Source organism: Mytilus californianus, unplaced genomic scaffold (genome assembly GCF_021869535.1).
Source record: "Mytilus californianus isolate M0D057914Y unplaced genomic scaffold, xbMytCali1.0.p SCAF_5, whole genome shotgun sequence".
Lineage (NCBI taxonomy): Eukaryota > Metazoa > Mollusca > Bivalvia > Mytilida > Mytilidae > Mytilus > Mytilus californianus.
In genome coordinates, this window is record NW_026262701.1 from 44,835,814 (window position 1) to 44,858,306 (window position 22,493).

A 22,493-nucleotide genomic window follows, 5' to 3' on the forward strand; every position below is an offset into this window, starting at 1 on the left:
GAAGGAAGAAAATGTTAACAACCCCAAGTGTTGCAAGGGAAATACACATCAGGAGAACACTGATTAAGCCAATAGGTTAATATATAAAATCAACATAACTTGTATGTAATTCAGTGCGGAAGTTACATATTCTGGAATAAATACCCCTTTTTTGATACGCTGTACAACAAAAGTTTGGGAAATAAAACCATTACCTTTTACAGAAAAGGATCGTTGATTAAAAAGAGAGGCGAAAGATACAAAAGGGACATTCAAACTCATAAAGTCGGAAATAAACTGACAACGGCATGGCTAAAAAAAAACAAAAAGAGCAACAGACAAACAACAGTACACAAAACACAACATAAAAAACTAAAGACTGAGCAACACGAATCCCACCAAAAGCTTGAGGTGATCTCAGGTGCTCCGGAAGGGTAAACAGATCCTGCTCCAATGTAGTACCCGTCGTGTTGCTCATATAAGTACACATCTGGTAATAAATCTTATTCGGTAGGTCACATTCGGGGAATGGGGGCCGGGATTGTAGTAACGACATTTGGAACATATCCGTCGTAATCTGTGAAACAGATATTCCATAACGATCAACCAACTCGTGATGGCGTCCGTAAGATTTACAAAGGGATCATTTCAATTTCACCACTTAGAAATATTGGGTTAATAGCTTCCTCGTGAGCAGCAACCTTTTATCAAAGAAATCCTGATAGGAAAAACAAGCCCCGTAATATCGCATCAACTCCGAGAGATACATACTCCGTATGCAGGCGCTGCTGGAATGTTGCTACATTGAAATTGAAAGCTGACATCATCTCTTTTGTCGTAAAGTTCTGTTTTCAACCGACTTTCATTGTCAATTACTAGATGTAAATCAAAATATGATTTAAAAGGTTGTTACGGAGACTGCATTGGCTGTTCTAGCATCTTATTTTTTCGAATGGCAATTTTATTAAATGGAAAAGTCTAATAAGATTTTGTGGTAGTGTTGTATACATAGTAGATAAATCGTAAATCAAATGCACCAAAATCGCATGAAATTTTTTCTATTAGATTAAGACCTTTTTTTACTATATTAAGGAACTTTTAGCGTTTTACTTACATTGTATTAAAACAATAATTAAGAGAAACAGTAAATAGCAAAGTTAATGAATAAATCATTTATGATATATATATATATATATATATATATATAAGTAGTCGTTAATATTGTGACGACTCATTATGTATTGGCGATTTGATTTTGTTGGAAGGACAGGACAGGGCTAAGTATAAGAAAACATAAAAAAAAGACTTTAGTACATGTTCTAACTGAGAGAGATAAAAATTATATCATTATTAAAACATGTAAAAAATGCATTGTCAGCAAAATACCATCTCAGTATAATATTTTGAAATTGGTATGTATAAAATAATCGAAAATAAAATTCTAAAATATCTCATATATGATTTTATGGTTATCTAGGGGTATAGAAATATTGTTACCTGAATTTTACTCCCATCTCGCTGATGTTTCCAGCCCTTTCCAACCTATTTTTAGAGCATGGTCTTACGTTGTGCTATGACATCTCCGTATCATATAGATGCTCACAAACATTTGACAACCAATTACATTCTGTTTGTGTTTTTCAAAAGCTCAGAACCTGCAGTCTTCCATACTCTTTTAATGTATTGTTATGCCAAATTTGTACTTACCATGATCAACATGACGGGTGCCACTAGTGAAACATGCTCTGTTTACCCTTCCGGAGCATCCATAATCACCCACAGTTTTGGTGGGGATTGTGTTGCTTAGTGTCTATTTTCGTTTGAAGTGTTTGTGGACTTGTTTGTAATGAAAACGTTATCTTTCGTTTTTTGCCATGGCATTTTCAGTTCCTCTTCGACATTTGACTTTTGAATGTCCCCTTGGTCATGTTGGTATTTGTGGTTTTATTATTTAAAAATACAAAATTTAACAATTAGAATTTAGTGTCAACAGTGACAAGCAAAACCCGCTCAAGTGTACATTAATTTATGTTCAAATGTATAAAGATGCACGAATATAACATTCGTTTGAGTTTCCTTTTCTTGTATTTCAAACTATAATTTTGTTTAAATGCACTAGAAATTATTAATTAAGGGGAGATGACTCCATACCTTATTATCCTTCTCACCATACATGTAAGTTACATGAGATTTCTCAAATTACCAGACACAAAGGAACGAAAGACGCATTATTTCTAACGCAGGATGAGGCTAACTTCAAAACAGGATTGTTAGGTCGGCGGTTTTTTTTTACCATGACCATGTTTTGAAATTCGTCTAAATCTTTTTTAAATTGCCTGATTTTGATAAGGACTAACACTTAAATGCTGTTTTTGAAAATGTATTCGAAATGAAATTTGGTGACATCATATTATGTATGAAACTTTCATAACTTATAAATTGTCAAAAGCATTATTCCCTCATTATATATACAAATCTTCGAATTGATTGTCTATAAACATTTGATTTGTATCACCTAAATGGATTTTTTATATTGAAAATCGGTAAAATATATTTTACTCTTATTGAGTTTAAAAGTAAATCTTTGTAAACACGAAATATTGACATTCATTTTATAATAATATAAAAGCAATATGATCCACCCTGAATTCAATTTTACTCGTACATGTATAAATGAAAACTTGTATAATGGAGATGTCGATTTTAAAGTAGCTTGATACATGTGATTGGACATAAAACATTAATTAAATTTAAAGAATAATCATATAACTAATTGTTGAATATTTCTATTAATTATTCATATTTACAATATATAATGTCAGCTACTTTTTCAAATTACTAAAAATTCAATGTTTTAAAAGACTTAACGGTTGTCGCAAGAAGAGAAAGAATCTAAAACAAAATTGTTGATTAATTATGGAGGCGAAGATTATATTTTCGTTTTGGGATTTGCGTTTACGTAAATTGGAAACTATAGCGTAATCAGGTTATTCTTCTGGCAGAAAATGACAAATCAGTATCAAGAATTGCTATTTAACTTTAAATTCTTGCTAATAATTGCGCATTAGAAAATGTCATGTATAACTACTAATTGCAATACTCATAGAAGAAGACCCTAACACAATACTGTTTGAATAACAATGAAATGAAAAACAACAATCAAGAGTTGTTGTTGTTTTCTAAGCTATGTTGAAGTCTTTTCTTTAATCGCAGTGATTAAAATTGTTATAGAGTTGTCTCTCTTTGCTGTTGTTATTGTGATTCACCAAGATTAAAATACTACATGCTGTCTGTATACTGTACTCAGTTGTGTAGAGGTTCCATTTATAAACCTTTACCACTTATACAAAAAAAAAAACAATCATTCGAGTTAAACATAAATTTTATTACACCAACTTGTATTTACATTTTCATGACTAGAATATACATTTTTACTTTGTAGCATTACTTTATTACTATAATATTTTGTTGAGGTGCCAGGGTGACTACCGATTACCTTTACACAATGTCTATCAGCTGACCTATGTTGACATAGTGTCATAAAACCCCTGGTAGTTAAACATGGTTACACCATCACCTACCATGGGGAGTGACCGGGGAAAACACTCGTATTACAAATGCTCGAGTTATTAGTGCCCCGCCTGTTGGCAGGTGGAGGCCTCCCTTCTAAAAGATGAGGTGGAGGAGGTCCCAGATTTACCCATCTGTAGAACCCACCGTTACGACTAACCACATTTTCCAAACCTGCAAATTGTAGAACTTGTTAGGCCCAGAGCAAGGGCCGAGTGAAATAATCCCCCAATCACTACCAGTATCCCTGGACCTCCCCCTTTCAAAATTGACTCTGCGCCTAAGGATTGTAGAAGAAAATTTTTTTTTTTTAAATGTCTTGGTTTCTTCTTAAATAATAAAACTGGTAATTAATATAAACTTAAATTCTTTCTGGATGCTTAAATCACAATAGTCCTGATGTAAATAAACCGCTTAATAAAGGAAATGTCCAAATCATAGAAACGCAAATTTACTCCAAACTATTCTGTATTGGTCCAATACCATGGAGGAACTGCTTGGATACTGGTGTGCAGTAATATGGCAACCAAATACAGCAAACTGGTGCCTTTCCTCATTTGGGAGGGTGGGCGGGTTTTAATCTAATTACCTATTTCCTGCAGCACCTGCTTCGTTGTCGACAACAAATTAACAAATGTCAGCTACGGGAATTCAAAATTTAAAATTCCATGTGAGAGCGCCATCTATGGCGATGCCATACATGGCAATGAGCTAAACAGTGCAACACCCACACAAATATTTGATTGAATTAAACCAGATTATTGAAAATATAAAATCTCTATTATTGTTTTTACTATTCGTATTGACATTTAAGTGAGTGGGCTGTGGTAGAATAAGGGCACAGATACATTCCAATGAAATGTAATAGAAAATACACAGAATTGAGTGATATGTGATATAAAAGGGCACAGACACATTCGGGTGAGCTGTGTTAGAAAAAGGGCACAGGCATATTTGAGTGATCTGTGATAGAAAAATGAAACAGATCCATTTGATCCATTTCAGTGAAAAGGGCACAGAAATATTTTATTGAATAGATACATTGGAGTGAGCTGTGATAGAAAAAGGCACAGGTACATCCGAGTGAGCTGTGTTCGAAAAAGACATATTTGAGTGAGTTGTGATAGGAAAATGGTACAGATACATTTGAGGTAACTGTAAGAGAAAAGGTCAGTTTACATTCGAGTGAGCTGCGATAGGAAAAGGACACCACAAAAATATAGGAGCGAGCTATGATAGGAAAATTGTACAAATACATTCGAGTGAATTGTGGTAGAAAAGGGCACAGATGCATTTGAGTGAGCTGTGATAGAAAAGGAGACTGATACAATCGAGTGAACAGTGATAGAAAAGATCAGGGAAATATTCGAGTGAGCTGCAACAGTAAAATGGTACAGATACATTCGAGTGAACTATAATAGAGAAGGACATAGATGCATTTGAATGAGCAGTGATAGAAAAGGGCACAAATACATTTCAGCTCGAGTGAGCTGTGTTAGAAAAAAAGGCACATATATATTCGAATGAGCTGTGATAGAAAAATGGTACAGATATATTCGAGTGAGCTATGATATGAATATGGTAGCGATACATTTGAGTGAACTGTGATAAAAAAAAAGGTTACAAAATATTCGAGTGAGCTTTGTTTGAAACATGGTATAGACATATTCGAATGAGATGTCGTAGGAAAATAATACAGATGTATTTGCGTGGGCACAGATATATTCGAGTAAAGTTTTAGTAAAAAAGGAACGCGGAAAAATTCTATTAAAGCTGTGATAGAAAAAGAGCACAAATATATTCAGGGGAGCCGTAATAGAAAAAGGGCACAAATTTATGCAAGTGAGCTGTCATAGAAAAAAAATGACATTCGAGTGAGCTGTTATAGAAAAGGGCACATATACATTCGAGTGAACTGTCACAGAAAGGGCACAGATACATTCGAGTGAGCTGTGTTTGAAAAGAACATAGATTCATTTGAATGAGCTTTGATAAAAAAAAAGAGCACTGATACATTTGAGTGAGCTGCCAATGAAAAGGGCATATATATTTTCGAGTGAACTGTGATTGAAATGGGCACAGAAACATTCGAGTGAACTGTAATCGAAAAGGTCACCGATACATTTGTGTGAGCCGTAATAGAAAATGGCACATATAAATCAAAGTGAGCTGTGATAGACAAAGACAACATATACCAAGGCGACAATCATTAGCCACCCGTTAAAGAAAAGTAGACAACATGCCGAAAAGAAATCATACAGTTTACCAAATACTACACAGAAAACTAGTTTGAGTTTCAAAAACCACTCACAGACCTGCCGTGTAATGAACTCATGTGTCCAGATAAGGAGATACAGTTTAACTTAATAGAAATATTGATGGTTCAATATCTCCTTTCTTCCAAAAAAGATTTCATACATTTGTTTTAAATTTTTTAAGCATCTATTTACATTGAAAATTCCCTTTTTAAGAGCCAACACGGAGGAAAACTCAATTCAATGTTTTCCTTTAAATTTAATAGATGTTAAAATGACAAAATGAAAACCTAAACCAGCTGCATATAATGCTACATATCGTGTATAATACTGGTCGGTAGTATGCATGCACGTTGTTGAACATGTGTTTATTTTGTGATAAAAGTTCATATACGGTGCAACCATAAAGTAACGCAAATAAATCTTTTGAATATCACTTTTTTATAATTTTTAAATGGCAACTATCTGAGTTTTGTAGAATTTTTAATTAATCTACAGTATTTAGTTGATTCTAGGAATTGGAATTATTTCGTTTTCATTCAACATGTTCAACATTTCTGTCGAAATATCCAAATGCAGTGGTGCGCTTTCCAGTTAGAGGGGTTTAACACCTAAGTATGTGTATTTTTATTAATCAAATTGGGTTTTATGGAAAACTCATTTTTGCAAACTTGGATGATTGCTTTGTTTTTAAACTAAAAAAGTTGTTTACTTGATAATAATTTGCACTAGTACATGTAGTGAATCGATTTTATACCAAAACATTCATTTTGATATGTATCTATGACAAAAGACTGATAGCTACGTCGTTTGTTAATCTGTGTAGCACGGTTGTTCGCTCAATTACGTATACCATACGTACATGTATATATTATAAACTATCACGTCAGGTCCAGTCTTCTTTTTCGACTACAGCGAAATCGATTGTGTTTTATAGTGAACTGCTAGACACTTTGCTTGCCGCCAGTTAAGATATGCACTATTGATGTTTTACCTACTCAGAAGCTGCTTATTACATAATCAAAACAATACAAAATGCTCTATATCAAATGCTACTGAATAATGATGAAATTACTTTACTTTGATTCACTTATCTCTTTATCCAGAATTTGACGCATGGCTACCACAAGCTTTCATTATCCTCTAGCTAAATGCTGATCTTGTCTCCGGTGTAGCCAATTATAGCTCGGCCGCAACAGTTTGTTCTCCTCCAGGTGAAATGAGGCTGGCTGATTATCCGATCTCTGTTGTGTCCAGATCAGATATACGTTTGCTCTTCGACCAATTGGCATTCTTATATCATAGCCTAGCCATCTAAACCGTCGTTTCTTTATATAATCTGTGATGTTCGTGCAATTCCAAGTTATTAGTTTTTGCTGACGTTGAATTTGCTGCAACGATACTATCTGAAAAAAAATATAAAAGTCTTTACAAGACGTGGTCAATGTTAAAGACTTTACTGACGATAATAAGATAGCTAAACCTATGCAAGACCAACATTGTCGTACGTTGTAAAAACACATTATCTAACCTTTAAAACTAATATCTATCTTATCTTATAAAAAATAGCAGACAGTGCAAAAAACATAAGGACATTTTAAGACGAGACATAACTGAATAACGGATCTGATTAAATTCACAACAAAAACAATCCGATATAAATAGGTAATATAAATACAGACAATGAATACGATGTGGTGCATATCTTTAGTTGTTGAGAATAGTATTTTCTTCTAAAACACCGATATTCTAAAAAAATAAAACCACCAATAAATGGTCCTATTGCTTTCTATGTTAAATTCCTTGATTTCAAGCTTTCTTGCTCTTTCGTTTTAAGTTCAAATAAAGTGACACTCATTCCATGTCAAAACAATATCGAAGGTCGGTGGTTTTCTCCGGGCGCTCCGGCTTCCTCCACCAATAAAAACTGGCCGCCACGAAATAGCCCAAAAGCGGTGCTTAAAAGTGGCGTTAAAACACCAAAAATCAAATCAAATCAAAACAATACTCGCTGCTTACCCTTGCTGGAAAAATCATACCTTTAAATGCCCTTCTGATTCAATTTCATACAATTTTTTTATTATTTAATATAATCATTCAACAAAGGTTCTACAATGATCCACAGTCATTCAGATTTCATTTGATACCAAAATTACCCAAATTATTTACAAATTTTAAAAGTTACAGCTATGCGTAGGAAGTATTTTGTATGAAATATGTACTTCTTTCTTGTATGTTCTTTCAGATCGGGCCCGAATTAGTGGTTCTATACCTAAAAAAGTACAAATATTAAACATGGCTAAAATAAGATATAGTGAAAACCTGTGCCTTAGATTTCTGTATCTACTTTGTTCAATATACGTCGCTTTTACATATCTATCGTAGCATTTTGTCCAAAGAAATGTTTTGGAATTCTATTCTAAGCCATTTAAATGTACGAGGTTTAAAAACTGTGAAAATGATAAACACAGAAATATTAGTGTAAGCTGTAAACAAACTATATCTAGAAATGAAAGATAACAATCTTTTCAAAAACTGCAATTTGTGGAAACATCTGACTCGACAGTTTATATGCTATCTGATTATTTCATCACAAATATAGAAGAATGAAAGAATAATATCAGTACTAGTATTAGTTGGTAAGAAAAAATACCTAAATATAAATACTTTAAATGTTGCTTTCGTCTACAAGAAGGCACACAAATTGAAATTCAGTCAACACAAAAATATGTGTATCAGTCGGATGCAGACAGTCCTCGTGGTCGAGTGCAACTTTCATGTCCAATATCAACATGATCAATGGAATCAATATCGAAGGAGTATCAATTATAACTGATATTAACAGAAATTGTCACAAATATGACAAACATTATATTCCTGTACAACCATTGCAGGGTTCATTAGCTGTATGCCGCGGTACCGTTATCTATGGATCCCTGTCTGCTGACCTGCTACTGGAATGGTTTGAAGTTCAATGATTCTTTTAAGTTGGAAAGATTGTAACGAATACATTTGAACTGAATAAGGACGCAATGAAATTATTACAAGTGATACACATCTATATCAGTTCAATAATTGTTATAGTGAGTTCTGACTGTTTCTGATATGTTCACAGCGTAAGGACCAAAATGGTATTGGAAGAGGCTGGGAAGCCTTTCAGAGAATACGAAAGTTTTGTTGCTTGCAAAAAAATGTTTTGTGACTTGGTTAACGATGATAGTCACACTATATCTATCATACAGTTTTTAATGTCATGTTCCAACTTATATTGTACTTTTTCTACAGAATATGTGTAACTTTGAAGTTAATACAAAACATTCATTTACGTTTATTCAATCGAATTAGGCATCAAACAAAACATTACACATATCTGTTTACTTCAATACGTGTTTAATTGACAATGTAAGTTCAATGGCTAGTGAATACTGATGTTAACCAAATACCCTCCACTGAAACAGATATCATAACAAAAACTTTAACATCATTCAAAAATATTCAAACCACGCCACATTTTCACGTGTATGTTTTCTACTCTAGTCAGGAGCGTCGTAAAAACATAAACGGTACCACTTTTGAATGCACCAGATGCTCAGTTCGACAATTAATGTCTCTGCAGTGATACTCGAGTCCAAAATATTTGAATATCCAAAATACAAATGTTTACGAGCGGATCATTTTTATTTTGTTGATGTAGATCTTTGATAGTCTATAGTAGACTAGTGTTTTAGCTTTATTTTACTCGGGGCGATCCGGAGCATGACATATTACTTTGAAAACATTTTATCATTTGCGACAGTATTATGACCTCTACATGACCTTTTGTGTCTCGTTGTCGTATCTCAAATCCCCTTTTTTGCTTACACATTTAGCATTGAAATTTAATTTACTACTAACCGTTTAAAAATATACAAAAAGTACAGAAAAAGGCAACCCTGAAATATTAATACCCAGGCCCTAAGATGCATTAGGGTAAATAAATTATATGAACATTACTTATGCTTCTATGTTTATTGATAAGAAGATGACAATTTATTTTCGTTTAACTAAAAACATTCATCAATGACTCAAGGCTTATAATTTTGTACTCCATTTTCCTCTTACCATTGGTTGCACTTTGTAAATATAGTTGATTAATAACCACGCCTCTTATAGAGAGATACTTAAAGTTCAAAGATATAATTTGTTTTGTTTACCAATTGGTTCCCTGATTTGATCTCCGTTTTTAATGTCATAAATACACACACATTGGGAATTTTACCAGTTACAATTCAGTTGGATAACGGTCGGTAAGATAGAATTTAAAAGTCGACTCGAAGCAAAAGGAGGGGTAGCTCATAATGCTAAAATAATCTGAAACTCTTAGATGTTCAAGGCCTATATATATGTTCACAAACAAGTATCTATACTACAGGTTAGGTACTTGATGTGCTATTAAGCTAACATCATTGGAATTTAAATTAGTCATGCGACAGAAGATTGTGAATTATAAACTGTTCGACTATCAAATATTATGATAATATGACATTATGAAAACAGTGCGTGCTAGACTACGAATATGTGGTATGGATTAACATTCCTTCATTCATATTTTAAGGAGAACATAGATATTTTACTCTTGCTCAAATTTAAGTTACAATTTTTTACATTACATTTTGTAAATGGTTTATGGTTTTTTTTTTTCTAATTAGGTGTTTGTATTTAAAAAAATACTTGCTAAAACTCATTGGTATATATAATGTTGTTTAATAAAAAAAGTATAACAAAAATACTGACCTCCAAGGCTAATTTAAAAAAGGGAAGACCATAAAAACTGACAGCATCCAACGCTATCAATCAACAGAACAAGTGAAAAACAACAATCATATTCCTGACGTGGTACAGGCATTTTCCGAAAAAAATATTTACATACAGGAATCATAGTTTAAAGTATGCCAGAACCATCGTAATGATTCAATTACTCAAATGTTTACATTGGTCAACAGCTATCGTATTTAAATTATGTTCATAAACAATAGCTTATGAAAGACAATCAGTACGTATATGTTACTATATTTGCATATGAATATCAAAGCATGGTTCAATGATAGTTTTATCAAATGGTGTTCTTCCTCTCATTTTAATGTAGTTAGTGTTGCTCATTGTTTGATTTTGCTGACTGTTGATTTTCTAACTGCCCTTTTCCTTAAAGGATAAGAAAATGTGGTATGATTGCCAAATAGACAACTATCACCCAAAGTTCAAATGAAGTGATTTAAACAATTGTAGGCAACCGTAAGGTCTTCAACAATGAGAAAAAGCCCTACCGTATAGTCGGCTATAAAAGGCCCAACATGAAAAATATGAAACAATTCAATTGAGAAAAACTAACGGCCTTATTTAAAACAAAACAATTTATGAAAAGCAAAAATGACACACATGAACCAACCTCAACCACTTTACTACAGGCTCCTGACTCAGGACAGGCACAAAACAATGTGGCAGGGGTTTTACATGTTTGTGAGCGGTCAACCATCCCCCTAACCAGGAAAGTGGTGTTACAGCACAACATAAGAACAAACTATAAAAATCAGTTGAAAAGGGCTTAAATGATCAGATCGATACAAAGCAGGAAAAAAAAACACCCCACAAAAACACATACCAGACGTGGCAGAGTATTGCATCATTTGCGTATTATGTAATGACTTAGAATTAATTGAAATTCAAATTATTTGGCATTTGCGTTCTTTTGGTTTAGAAATGCCCTTTTCTATTTATTAATTTCATTGCATTATTGAAGAATTATGAATAAGGATTCGTCATCTCTTAAATTTTCGGTTGAATGTAATCCATCTGATCGTTGAGAATTATATTGTTCATGTGTGTATTTTCTGACTATTTTTGGGAAAGAATGTGATATAATGTTACTCGTTTTCCATATTAACGACGAACAAGTTGTTATAAAATTTAAAAAATGAGAAGTCGCAAAAGACAAACTTAACATACATATATGTCTTTTTTGTCGCTTTACCGCAAAAAATGGAGGAAGAGTTATACATGTTATATGAATAAGGAAATATAAATATTTGAACAAGAAATGTAATATATTTGAAACTTGTAAAAGGGAGAAAGGAAAATAAAATAAACACAGCATCTCCTTTCACTCAAGAAGAAATAACAAAATGTGCTTTGTAGCAAATACACGTTTAATGCAGACTTTTGTAAACAAAAGTAAGAAGGTTATCAATAAGCAGCATGATAGAAATGAAACAAAATCATTTTAATGGACTAAAGGAAAGAAAGTCAATACAAACATCATCGCGAAAAAAAAAAAAAAAAAAGACAAAAAAAGATAAAAAAAGATAATGCAACTACACGAATCTTAACGAAATTGCAGTTTTAAATACGGAACATCAAAAGAGTTAGACGGTCTTGTTCAAATAGTACTAGTGACATCTGTCATTTCACTCGTATTTAAACGAACGATAATAACTATCTGCTTTGTCAATTAACAATGTAATTAAGATTTTTACAATAAAAGGTATACAGCATCGCCTGCTGACATAACTCTCCATCATTACAGATCATGTCAGATAACTGGTAGAAAAATTTATATCTGATACTACTGTAGTAAATGAAAAAGAAAGTACATAACACATGCACGATCCTGCGGTCAGCACATGTCAATATTTTAAACAGTACCAACAGGAGGACATTGAAATAATTGGCAAACATATTGAAACCAGACTATTGAAATTCAGATATATGTTTAACATTAAACAATAAAAATGCAAAAAGAAACTATTCTGAATGATGACCAGTTTATTTTGAAAATTATCATCTTTAGGTTGCACTTTGTAAATACAGCTATATCACAAACCACGCCTCTTTTGGGGAGATATATAATATTTATAGATAATTTGTTTTGTTTACGTACTGGTTCCCAGATATGATCTCTATGTTGTATCTCATAGACACATCACTTGGGAATGTTACCAGTATAAATACACATGAATAGCGGCCAGATTGATTCCGTAAAAGGAGTTCCTATGGGAAACTGCATTGTCTGTATTTACAGAAGTGCAACCTATATTGGGTAAAAAAAGAGAACATATAGAATTTTATGGAACGCCAAAACTGTCTTGTTAAGCCCATTTTCATTATATGATGTGCATTTACCTTTATATGATGTGCATTTGTCGTTATATGATTATATGATGTGCAAACACCTTTATATGATGTGCAAATACCCTTATATGATGTGCAAATATCCTTATATGATGTGCAAACATCATTATATGATGTGCAAACATACTTATATGATGTGCATATATACTTATATGATGTGCAAATATACCTATATGATGTGCAAATGTACTTATATGATGTGCAAACATTCTTATATGATGTGCAAACATTCTTATATGATGTGCAAATATCCTTATATGATGTGCAAATATACTTATATGATGTGCAAATGTACTTATATGATGTGCAAAGATCCTTATATGATGTGCATATATACTTATATGATGTGAAAATATACTTATATGATGTGCAAATATCCTTATATGATGTGCATTTTCCCTTTTATTATGTGCAAAAATCGTTATATGATGTGGCTGTGTCAATATATTATGTGGTTCTAATCTTATATGATGTGGTTCGATTTACTTCATTATATGATGTCGAAACGTCATTATATGATGTGCTTTCATCGTCGTTATGGTCAATGAACATAATTACGATTAGAATGATTACTGTCTACGTCGACTCATAACTGATTCCGATCTGCTTCTGCGGGGTAACTATACACCCGGCTCAAATCTGTAGCTATCGCTAGCGAAAGTGCAATTTATAGGGAAAATGAGACAATGCAATTTAACAAAAATAAACGTTTCAAACATTTCGGAGGAAGATTAAGATCAATTATTACAGGAGCTAGTTGAAGAAATTTCCGGCTGCGGCGAAAATATTATAAAACAAATTTTGGGGCTCTTTATAGCTTGCTATTCGGTTTGAGCAAAGGCTCCGTGTTGAAAGTCGTACTTTAAACTATAATTGTTTACTGTTTACAAATTGTGACTTAGATGGAGAGTTGTCTCATTGGCACTCATACCACATCTTCTTATTTCTATTCATTGCAAAAGACACCGTCAGTTTTGAAAAATATTTCATAACAATAGCTATAAAATTATCTACTCATGCATGTCGTTTGTTGATGTAGTTCATAACTGTTTCTCGTTTCTCGTTTTTTATATAGATTAGACCGTTGGTTTTCCCTTTTGAATGGTTTTACACTATTAATTTTTTGGGGCCCTTTATAGCTTGCTGTTCGGTGTGAGCCAAGGATCCGTGTTGAAGGCCGTACTTTGACCTATAATGGTTTAATTTTATAAATTGTGACTTGGATGGAGAGTTGTCTCATTGGCACTCATACCTCATCTTCTTATATCTATATAATATGGCGAGATGGTTTGTTTTATAAAATGTTATTGAATAATATAAATGGTAAGATGTATAATGTAATATTGAATATGTACAGTGATGTTGAATCTAGTATATCATATAATAATTGTAATTCGGAATACTCTGCTTGTTTGTGACAATGGTGTACGACAAGGAGAAAACTTATCACCTTTCCTATTTTCTTTACTTTTGACTTTTTAACAGTAAAAATATTTCAGGACTTAAAACTATAGCAGAAGATCTGGAAAGAGAATTAGAAAATTTTTTTAAGTTTTTTATCATATTGTACGCAGATGACACGACATTGTTGGCCAAAACAGCACAGGACCTGCAGACTCAACTCAATGCCTTCCATAATTATTGTAAGGCTAGGAAATTGAAAGTAAACGTTGTCAAGCCTAAGTGTTTGGTTTTGGACGTTTTCCAAAAAATCTCCGATTTGCTTACAATGACACTAACATTGAGACAGTAAAGCAGTATAACTATTTTGGAATTGTTTTTACGAAAACAGGGAATTTTAATATGACAAAAAAACATTTATCCGATAAGGCCTTAAAAGCCATGTACGAAGTCCTGAGAATTGGACGGATGTATCAGCTTTCTATAAAATGTCAGCTTGATGCTTTTTGGCAAAATAATCAAGCCCATTCTGTTGTATGGGTGCAAAGTTTGGGGTTTTAGAAATTATGATATATTAGAAAAAATACATTTACAATTCTGTAAATTACTTTTAAATCTGAAATCCTCAACACCAAATTATTTGGTTTACGGGGAACTAGGTCACCATCAGGTCGACATAGGTGTGCATGAACTGATTTTGTGTCATGGATGGATACCCCATATCCTTTGTTTTTCTATTATAGATATAAAAGTTCGAGCAGTATTATTTTGGGCAAATTTGATATCCGGAAAACAAGTAAAGTTTTCGTTTATATTATAAACTTTCTCGCCATATGAACGGTCATTATAACATGCAGACTACATGGATTCTGTTTGTCAAAAAAATATTTCAAAATTGTGGTTTCTCATATATATATATGGGAAACACAAAACTTCATTAATAAAGATTGGTTAAAAACTGTTATAAAGCAAAGATTGTTAGACCAGTTTCTTCAGAATTGGAATTCGCTAATCCAAAATTCGTCAAAAGCTATTAACTACAAAATTGTTAAGAAAAACCAGGAATTTGATGAATATTTTAATATTTTAAACTTTAAAGATGCCGTCGTTCTCTGTCGATTTCGAACGACTAATAACAAAATGCCGATTGAAACAGGAAGGTGGCAAAACGTATTAAGAGAAAACCGTATTTGCCATCAATGTAACAATCGACAAATTGGAGACGAATATCACTATCTATTTGAATGTACTTTTTTCGATCAAAAACGTATAGAGTATTTATCATCCTATTTTGTACAACGACATAATACAGTTAAATTCTCTGAACTTATGTCGAGTACTCGAAAACCAGTCCTGAAGAAGCTTTGTTCATTTATAAAAAATATGAACACGTGCGCTTGTCCTGCTGGCTATTGACTTTTGTAACCTCTCTTCCTTGTTTTGAATATATTGTAAATAGTAATTGTTGTTATCTCTGTACTGATGTCATGCATTGGCTTTATGAGAATAAAGATATAGATATAGAAGCCATAATTATACCGGAATGGATGATTGATTGATTAATTTGTTGATTGATTGTTGTTTAACGCCACTTTCAACACTATCATGCTATTGCGTGGCGGTGAGTTTATATTGGTGGTGGAAGCCGAAGTGCCCGGAGAGAACCACCGACCTTCGGTAGGAAAACTGACAATTCTAGTCAATTAAAATTGGAGTCGAGCTTACCTGCCACGTGCCGGATTCGAACTCACAACCTAAGTGTTGACAGGCTAGTGATACAGTAGTTCGATTACTTAGACAACTCGGCCACCGAGCCCCTCCCCCCTCCTCCCCGAAATGGAATGAACTTCAACTCGGTGTATTACATTTGCGTGCAGCTTTTTATTATGTTTTCGTGCATATATTTCACAGCTTCAACTAGATGATTATGGATGGATGCTTGACGTCCAGCGGCAAATTGATATGCATATTCGTACGAAAACATGTTAATGTGATATGAATATTAACCCTGCTTTGTACTAGACCGACACCATCAGCCGGATTTTTAACATGCTAGTTCACAAGGTAACAGTCCGAAGGAAGACATGTCACCTTACCCGGACACATTATTCTGATTCCGAGCCGACCAGCCTTTGTCTTACTCCTTAATTTCGCGTGCTTATCAGGGAAGGTCCGTGTATATTTGCGTCCATTCGTTTTTCATTTTTAAATATCAAAAACAAAAAACAAAAAACGAGAGTGTTTTCATTTTTCGTTTTTGATTTCTCAAAAACCAAAACGAAAAACAAAAGTGTTCTCGTTTTTCGTTTTTGATTTCTCTATAAAACCAAAACGGAAAACGAAAGTGTTTTCATTTTTGTTTTTGATTTCTCTAAAACCAAAATAAAAATCAAACGTGTTTCCGTTTTTCGTTTTTGATTTCACTAAAGATGAATTTTGTATGTAATTTTAATTATTTCTCGTTTTATTATGTACAATGTTTTCCTTTCTTGTTTCACAGTCATTGATAGTAAATAATGTCAATGTAAACACCCCGGTGTTCTTTCAACATAATGTAGACAAAATAGACCGCCTGACTTATGAATTGAACTACGGTGATAAATGAATCAAAGCCTTTCAAATTATCTTGTTTATATCTTTATAAAAAAAAAATTATATATTTAAATATTTCACGAATCATAAATTTAAATTGTACAATATAATATTATATAAAGACGGTACAAATAAATAGATTGATTACAACATCACATTTACAAGGGAGGTTACTACTTTTAAAACTGATAAGAAAACTAGCCCAGTCGTTAAGTATACATGCACAGCGGTTATCAGATCTATAGTATTTAAATCGAAGTTAATGTCGACGGATGCAAAAGTCTTTATCAATCTGAACAATAAGGGTGCGTGATCTTTACTTTTAAGTTTAGAAAGGTTGATCTAAGATGATAAGACATGCCGTAACTAGCCTCTATTACAAGTGAAGCAAAATATATTTTGGGCGAGGGGTCTCTGGCTTAAGGCCCCCAAAAGATCTGAAAAAATGACGCAAAATCGTGCATTGTGAACGTTTCTTTCGAACCTTTTCTTAATCTAAAACGCAAGTTTTGTTTAATTTATTTTTTCGACAATATATCAAAATATATAGATTCAGTGTAAGACTTTTAGTATTTAGGGACAACATCAAAAGACATATGTAGGATAAAGCAAAATATTGTAATCCACATAGTCAGGTGTGTTGCTGTTGTTTTTAGGGTATGAATGGTGCGTTGCCTCGTTGAAGACCCTCCGGCTACTTTCAAGATGAAGAACAGGAATAAAAGCCCTGTTTATTGATAATTTTCATTTTTTCTATGTATTGTGTGCGATGTTGTCCCATGCACATTTACTCCACATCTCTTTATTTTCTATTTTAGGGCCTTAACAAGGCTCAATGCAAGTTTAGCCCTTCAATGTTAAATTTTGAGGTCATATGTTACACTATTGTTTCGGGTAGGGGGTGAATTTGGTACCTATTAAAACGTTTAAACCCGCTGCATTTGTTTGCACCTGTCCCAAGTCAGAAACCTGATGTTCAGTAGTTGTCGTTTGTTGATGTGGTTCATAAGTGTTCTCGTTTCTCGTTTAGTATATAGATTAGACCGTTGGTTTTCCCGTGTTGAAGACCGTACTTTGACCTTTAATGGTTTTTCTTTTACAAATTGTGACTTGGATGGAGAGTTATCTCGTTGGCACTCATACCACATCTTCTTATATCTATATATGGTCTTTTTAAATGAATTTATGTCGGGAGATTGGGATTTCTAGCTTTAGTTTAACCCATGTCAGCTTTTTATGTGTATTTACAGAAAAGAGAGCCAGTTTTGTATTCTTTAATATACTGTAACAGTTTAAATTTCCATGAAAAAGGGACAGTTTTTTTCTATGACCGGTAGCATCGTATCATATCTAGACATTGGTAGGCATATAAAATTGCAAAACCACACATGACCGTTCATTAGTCTTTGTAGATCTATTCCAAGTCTTAATAAGTCTACACAAAGCAGAAAATGAACTTTTACAACAAGGAATATTACACAAATGAAGCCATAGTCATAAAGATCGATTGACTGATTGATGTTCCTTTAACGTCGCCTCAGAACAAAAAAATAATATATGATATTCATTCTCAACATCTTCAATCTCTATTGTTCCCAAGGAAGCAACCATTTGATTCTCTGGGGTGGGGTAGGGATTTGTACCCGAAGTTAATACTTTTTTTTAACCCAGACCATAAAACATGCCTTTATCCATGGCCACTCACAAACACAACTAGATATCATTGAGATGGGAGCCATCTCTGTGGGCCCCGCTGTGAATAATGTGCATTAAAAAATTTGTATCTTTACCATAGGACATGGGGTTGTCAATTGAAACCAAAGTTTTTGACCTTGACCTTTGACCTAGGAATTTGTACATACATTATGACACACCCTCTGGTGTTGGTTGATATACCATAGGACATGGGGTTGTCAACTGAAACCAAAGTTTTTGACCTTGACCTTTGACCTAGGAATTTGTACATACATTATGACACACCCTCTGGTGTTGGTTGATATACATGTCAAGTGTAAACTTTGAAATCGTAACGGTTCTCTAGATATAGAGTGGACACAATTTGTTACGGACACGGACGAACAGAAAGACGGACGGACGGACGGACGGACGAACTGATCACTATAGGGCGCCGCCATTCGTTGGGGCCCTAATATTATTTCCAACATTTATTAAAAACATTTTTTTTTACACTTTTATATTTTTTGTTGTCTTAAAATATTAATTTGACTTGAATTTATACGAGTTTACTAAATATACATGTTTATACAAGCCAAATCAGTTTATATCTTGTTTCTCGCCTGACTATACAAAAGCCCAGGAGAGCTTTGGTCATCATTTGTCGTCTTTGATAGATAAGATTGACTTATAAGCTGTCTATACAAAGTAATGGGACAATGGCATGAAGACATCACCAAATCACCATATGCAATACACAAAAAGACATCTAGAGCTCACAATATGGTCTTCAACTACCTACCCATCAACAGGCAGTAAGCTCTGGTTGGCTCTAAACACAATTCCAAGGGTACAGCAAAATGTGAAAATATCCAATTAAAACTGGGTGACCTGGGAGGAAAACATTGGAACTTTCCTAAGAAATACAAATTTCAACCCCCTCAACATTTTTTTAATAAGGAGATGTGGTATGATTGCCAATGTGACAACTATCCCCAAAGTTCAAATGAAGTGGATGTCAGCAGTTATATATACAATGTAGGCAACCGTACCACCTTCAACAATGAGAAAAAAAAAACATACAGTATAGTCAGGTATACTAGGCCCTCACATGAAAAATACGAAAGAGTTCAATTGAGAAAAATAACGGCCTAATTTATAACACAATAAAACAAAAAAAAAAAACAAATAAGACAGACATCAACAAACGACAACGACTGAACAACAGGCTCCTAGCTTGGGACAGGCACATACAGTATGTGGCGGGGTTAAACATGTTTGTGAGCGCTCAACCCTCCCCTTAACCTGGGACAGTTTTGTTACAGCACAACATAAGAACAAACTATAAAAATCAGTTGAAAAGGGCTTAACATATCAGATCGATAAAAACAGAAAAAAATACATCTAACAAAAGCACAGACCGGACGTGGCAGGGTATTCATACATCCATAACACACACAAAAAAAGGACACAAAGTACAGATCTGAGAGTAATCGCAGTACTGACAGCTAGTTGGAAGCCAATAACAACTAATACAAAAATCATGTATCTAAAACTAAAATATCAATCAGTACACATCCAACATCCAATGGACGTAGCTTAAAGACGTTATTAACAGTCAGAGAAAGACATGACCTTGTGCAATGCAAAATCATAGGTATCAGCAGATTGTAGTACCTTGGTGTGTATAACAATAATATGCAGTATTGTTTTAAGTTACTGATAACAAAATTAATACTTATACCAATTAAAACAATATTCAAAGATCTATTTACAGTGTTCAATTGGTAACCTTTTTAAAATAAGTTTATTTAAAGGATTGATAAGTTTACCCTGATCGTTTTTAATTTACATGCATACAATTTCTATTTATATTATTATTGATAAATACAATATTGCAGAAGTAGTGGAAATAGATCTCAGGCGGGGGAAGTTGTTTTTGACTTCAGGGAACTTTATTTGGATATGCCTGTTATGGTCTCATTGAGATTTACCAGACCTTCTTTCAATTTCAGTATTTTTTTTATGTCCCATTTATGGACATTATGTTTTTCGGTTTGTGCGTCCGTTCGTTCTTCCGTTCATCCGTCTGTTCCGCTTCAGGTTAATGTTTTTGGTCAAGGTAGTTTTTGATGAAGTTGAAGTCCAATCAACTTGAAACTCAGTACACATGTTCCATATGATATGATCTATCTAATTTTAATGCCAAGTTAAAGTTCTGACCGCAAATTCACGGTCCCCTGGACATAGTAAATGATAGGTCGAGTGGGGCATTCATGTACTATGGACACATTCTTGTTCAAATCCTTTATTAAAGACGTTTTTTTTAAATTTACTTCAGATAAAAATACTAAATTAGACGAACCAATCTAATTACCAGATATATCTCTGATTTCGTTATACTTATATGTATGAGCACGTTAATATATGTATGAATTTTAATAAGACTACTGGACAAACGCGTTCAATCTTCGGATTTAATTCTTAACAATTTTTCCGAGCGGAGTGAGGCGAAAAACATTGACGTCTTTCAAGCAAAATTTTATATGTTTGCTATACACACAAATTTATTTTTTAAACTTGGTAATTAATTAATCTAAGATACAGTCCTAGATAATCAAATAATCATGAAATACTTGGTATAGTAATCAAATAATCACACACAAAAAAAACCAAAAAAAAACCAGCCAAGTAATCACATACATGTAATCAAAAACTCCATGAGGAGGCTCATTAAAGATGACATATTTTGGGAATTAATTTTCGTGTGATGAAGACATTATCTTTCAATCGGTTTAATTGAGGTCTAGATCTGGCATGTCAGTTACTGCTAGTAATCCTTTTTTAAGTTATGAATCATTGTCATTTTGCCTTGTTTCTTTTGTTACCTATTCTGACATCGGACTCGGATTTCTTTTAAACTGAGTTTTACTGTGCGTATTGCTGTGTGTTTGTTTGTTTACTCTACATTGGCTAGCTATAGTTGTATAGGTGGAGGGTTGAGATCTCAAAAAACATGTTTAACCCCGCCTGTCCTAAGTCAGGAGCCTCTGGTCTTTGTTAGTCTTGTATGTTTTGTTTTTTTTTTAGTTTAGTGTGACGTCCATTTTTACTGAACTAGTATACATTTTTATTTAGGGGCCAGCTGAAGCCCGCCTCTGGTTGCGGGATTTTCCCGTTGTGTTGAAGACCCATTGGTGGCCTTCGGCTGTTTTCTGCTCTTTGGTTGGGTTGTTGTCTCTTTGATACATTCTTCATTTCCATTCTCAGTCTTAATTTCACCAATGAAACTTTACATTATTTTTTGCCTTTGTATTAAAATTAATTTGTAAACTTCTTGGAACTCTACAATGACCGTCTGATTACAATTAGACACGCAAGAATGTGAAATATGAAAACTTATTTGGCCTTAAATGTCTCAACCTTTTTTAATGTGGGTAACCTGCCGGCACACTTTGTTGAATCAACGTTGAATCTTTGTTGATTTTAGGTTATACATTGATCAACAAATATTCAACATTGATTCAACGTTGACAATTCAACGTTGACAATTCAACGTTGAAATTAGTACATTGTTTCAACGTTGAATTAACATTGTGTTGAAATACCAACATAGAATCAACGTTGGCTAAACAATATATAGAACCCAGTAATTGTGGATACCAGAATTGTCAAAAAAGAAGTATTGGGCACATCACAATTCTTTTTAGGGAGCTACCATTTGATTTTTATGGGGGGGGGGGGGGGGGGGGGGCTAGAATGAAAAATTTTGTCCTGCATTTTTTTTTAGCTGTAATCTCTGTCCTGCGTTTTTATTTTTCACTCTATTTGGTCCTGCCTTTTTTTTTTTTAGTTCAT